We start from the raw sequence: 4499 nt of genomic DNA, 5'->3' as shown, positions 1-4499 counted from the left end.
GCCAACATGGCAGTAGGGATATTCACTCACTTTGCACTGCTGCGGCTCTTGAGCACTTGGAATTATAACCAGCTCGCATTCCTTTTCTTCACCAAGCAAACTAGTGATGATGGCTCAAAAAGAAGTATACAGTATTTTTCAACTTTCTAACAATGGTTAAGTACGAGGGTTACCTTTTATATGTTATTGCACCCTATAATGGTAGGTAGGTAGGTGAAATGATTGAAGTACCAGACTGGCACTCCCCAAGTAGCACTAAAGCGCCGTTTACCTACAGCCAGACAGCTATGCTCCCGAGTGGAGTGAACAAGGAAAAAAAATCTACCCTGGGAACTCTTGGTTTTTTCTTACATATATCACCAAAACAATCTCAGTGTTTTCGTAAAAAACCCGCCGCCATGACCCCAACTACGTCACCCAATCAGCTGATTCGTCTAAAAGCGCTAATGTTCTGATGTTGGCTACACCTCTGCATTCTGTAAATTGTACTTGACAAGGACTCTCATTCAATCTCATTGCATAGAATCCGTTATTTCAGCTTTCATTCTATTTTTTTTTTTAACCGAAGTAAGCTCATCTCTGCCTAGCAAAGAGCGCAACTTGCTGCATACTTACAGGCGAGAAGGAAATGAAGTGGAATTTTCTTAAAGGGCAAAGATGCAAATCTTTTCTGCACACCGTAGTGGACCTTTGTGGGTACTGGGTCAATGCTTTTTGCTTGTTTAAGGGGTTAGGGGTAGTCAGAATTTTCAAAAAATCGATTTATTTTTTTTTGCATTTTCTTAAAGTACAGTGTTTTAAAAATATTGTGTAAAAATTTGAAGTGAATCCGACAAATACTTTTCAAGTTATTCAACAATTAACAAAGGGCGCTCGGCCGCTCCGGAGCCGATAGCAAAACTTTAAATGCGTTTTTCTCAAAACTATGTTTTTCAAACTGGTGAACACTGTAACTTAAAAACCGCTACGTAGATTTCAATAAAATTTATACAGCTTTTGAAAAACATAAAAAACTTGTGCCTGATCGAAGGATTTTTTTTTTTTTTAATTTCGATTTTTTTTTAACAATTAACTGTTGGTGTTTTCCCGAAAATCTGGAAAAAAATTTTCTGAGGCCGCCATTTTGTTCATTTTGAAAAAAAAAAAAAAGCTTCGATCAGGCACAAGATTATCTATTAATAAAACTAATTTTTCTTGTCCGATTGGTTTTAGATGAATCTGCAAGGACTTGTGATGTTCACCGCAAGGGACTTCTGGAGAAACGGGCTTCACACAAACAGCGATAACTTTTGCAATTATTAATTTTTTTTTTTTTTAATTTTGGTGAAGTCAAGTTAAAACATGATGTTTTTATGCTATGTTTTTATTTTTGTTAAATAAAATAATTAAGTAGCAAAAAAAAATTCGTGAAAATCATCATTTTTTCGAGCCTCTGACTACCCCTAACCCCTTAAGGGCAACAATCTAAAACACCTGCCTGAGTAGCCTAATAGCCAGTAGCATAAATCTCTTTTTCCTAAGTGGTGCTAGAAGTTAGAATCGGTTAATTTTTATTTTTCGAAAATCCGCAAATATAAATAAACAGTCAAAACAATCCAAAGAATTTGCAAATTTATTATAAACTCAAAGCAATTTTTTATTGACTTAACTAAAGGAAATGGGTTTCTAGCTAGGTGGCACAGATGTAAATATGCGCTCCCGAATCGAAAATGCCAGAGATACATTCGGGATGCTCTACTCTGTATGGCGAAACAACAACTTGAGTTCCTGTGTAAAGGCTAGGCACTGCTGTACAGTAGCTCTACCTGGAAAATCCCCACCGCTATAACCAGTCGCTGATAAGCTTTTGCTCACCGCTGTCGAAGGATTATATTCCGAACTTTCTGGCCAAAGATAATGCCAAACAAGGAATTGCCCCAAAAAGCAAATATGGAGCCACTAGACATTTGGATTAGAAGACAGAAATGGAAGTGGATTGGTCATATTTTACACAAAGAAGACGGCAACATAGCGAAGAAGCCAATGGAATGGAACCCACTCTTGTGATTCGGTGCATTGTCCAGATGAAAAAGAATTTTTTTCTTGGATACTTTCACGAATTTTTTCTTTCAGCTGATCTATGTAAAAATATTAATAATTTATTGTGTTATAATTTCATAAGTAATCCACAAACGAAACTCCTTTCGCATCGCAAAAAACTGATGCTAACACTTTCTTGGTCGATATCTGGACACAAACTCGTTTCGGAGTAGAATAACCAGGTTTACACTACTCTATAGCCTCATATTTTGATTTAGGATCATGGTGCTGTACCCAAGTGATGAATCGATGCACAAAATCCACCTAATGCTTTTGGAAGCGCTCTAAATATTGCTGATAAAGTCGAATTCGAATGTGGTTTTATTCTATTGTTAGCGAATGCACTGAATGCATCCTTTATGCAAAAAGTTTGTGAAGCTACTGCTGGCGTAGCGCAGGTATCGGTCTTAGACCCTGTTTAATAGAATATCATGTACGACAGTATCCAGAATATCCTTTGCTTATCAGTACCCAGAGAAGTAAAAATAATAGGCTTTGCGGATGACATAGCAGGAGTGACGGTGGCTAAGAACATATACGAATTAGAACTCATAACAAACGAAGCGATAAAACAGGTGAAAGAATAGTTGGAACAAGCGGTGCTGAAACTGGCAAAGCACAAACGGAGGCGGTTCTGATAACAAGCCGCAAAAAAATCAAAAATATGAAAATCAGAGTGGGAGAGCCAATTATATGTTCTCAACCCGCGCTGAAGTACCTAGGTGTCATGCCCAAGCGGCGAAAAATGCTAGCGAACGTAACTACTTCAGTCTTACTGTATGCACCCCCAGTCTGGGCAAATGCGGTGAAGCTGAAGGGGAAACAGATGGAGGTTACTCTCTGTGTAGAGGCTAAGTGCTCTAAGGGCATATTGCGGCTACAGAACCATATCGGATGACGCGGCGTCTGACATAGCTGGCATGATACCAGCTGATATACTCGTCAGCAAAATGAAGTGAGTATACGACAGATGTGCCGATGATGCCGAAATAATTAAAAAAAATACCAGTCTAACGGTTAGACTTGATAGAAGTGAAACCTTCCGTAAAACAAACTGAGAGAGAATAAGACGAAAGCAGCATTAGGAGCGGGATAATTATAGGTTCATTATAATATTGCTATAAAGTTCATATTTTATTTTCTTCATTTTATCATTATTCATCCCACATTTTTCAATTTCAACAAATGATACGAGTGGCTTATGATAGATAAAATATCGCACCCTAAATACAAAAGGGTCACAACTCAAAATTTTCCAAAACTGAGTTTTTTGCATAAATTAATTCAGAGTACACATTTCTAACTACTGCAAATATTTCGTTCACATAACTATCTTCTTTAACTGGTAAAATACAGTTATGTCTATTTTTATGTCAAGTGTGTTGCTTTTGCACGATCAACTAAAGAGAATTATTTTTAGTTGCGTTAATGGGTTCAAGAGCAGCTGATTACTTTTATTACACATAAAGAGTTTTATTTTGAGTTCTGCCTCTATAACTGTAAAAAGTGATAAATTTCGTGGTATATTATTTTGCATTGTGCCTCTTTAGTTGTGAAAAGTGAGTTCAATTAGGTTAAGAAACTTATAAAATTAAAACATTTTATCAGTTAAAAAGGCACAACTTAAGAAAATATCACTAGTTAATCGAAAAAATTTCAGTTAAAGAGTCATAAATCAAAATTTTGTTTTATTTTCGCAAACATAATATAAAATTGAAAAAAATATAGTAGAACCTTCTTCAATGTTGTATATTTTCATGATGGAACATTATTTTTTTTAAATATTACAATAATTTTCACATAGAACGTTTTTCGTCTCTCCTGAAAATCTTAGTATTTTGAGTTGTGACCCTTTTGTATTTAGGGTGCGATATGATACAAATGCTTTGGTTTCGATGTTGTCAAAAAAAATACCCAAACGGACCGAAGAAACAGACTTACAAATTTCTTCCATTTTCGTCTACTTGTATTCATATAAAAATTTATGGCTCTTCCCACCAAAGCTAAATGTATTAGTATATTTTTTCTTGTATTTATTCAAGGCTGAAATCCCGGCGGTACTGCAATACCGGGTCAACCCGTGGCAGAGGCGAGCAAGCCCCTAAAACACTACGCCCATTTCCAAAAATTAGTTTAACATTTGTTGTCCTCCGATGGAGGATCTATCAGATGTTAAGCTGATAACCACACTACCTAGTCAATACATTTTAAATAATAAACCTAATAAAACTTTTGAGAATTACACGCTCACAAAAATTATTTATATCAACATATAATATAACGCTTCGTAACTAAATAACTTTTAGGCCAGCGACGACAGCATGGCGCGGTAGCCGAGCGACTAGCAATGTTAGCTTCCGATCCAAAATCCTTGGTTCGAATCACAAGAAAAAATAAAAGTTATTTTTATTTAGTTCGTC

At 36.1% G+C, this 4499-nt stretch overlaps 1 pseudogene; it reads right to left on the bottom strand.

Moving 5' to 3' along the window:
- Positions 1 to 4112: 4112 nt before the first annotated feature.
- LOC129239903 (U2 spliceosomal RNA) lies at positions 4113 to 4295 on the bottom strand (annotated as a pseudogene).
- Between the last annotated feature and the right edge of the window lie 204 nt (positions 4296 to 4499).

The sequence above is a fragment of the Anastrepha obliqua genome, chromosome 2, assembly GCF_027943255.1.
Source record: "Anastrepha obliqua isolate idAnaObli1 chromosome 2, idAnaObli1_1.0, whole genome shotgun sequence".
In the NCBI taxonomy this organism is placed as follows: domain Eukaryota; kingdom Metazoa; phylum Arthropoda; class Insecta; order Diptera; family Tephritidae; genus Anastrepha; species Anastrepha obliqua.
Note: the sequence above shows the minus strand (reverse complement) of the source record. Positions and strands in the feature narration are given on the sequence as shown.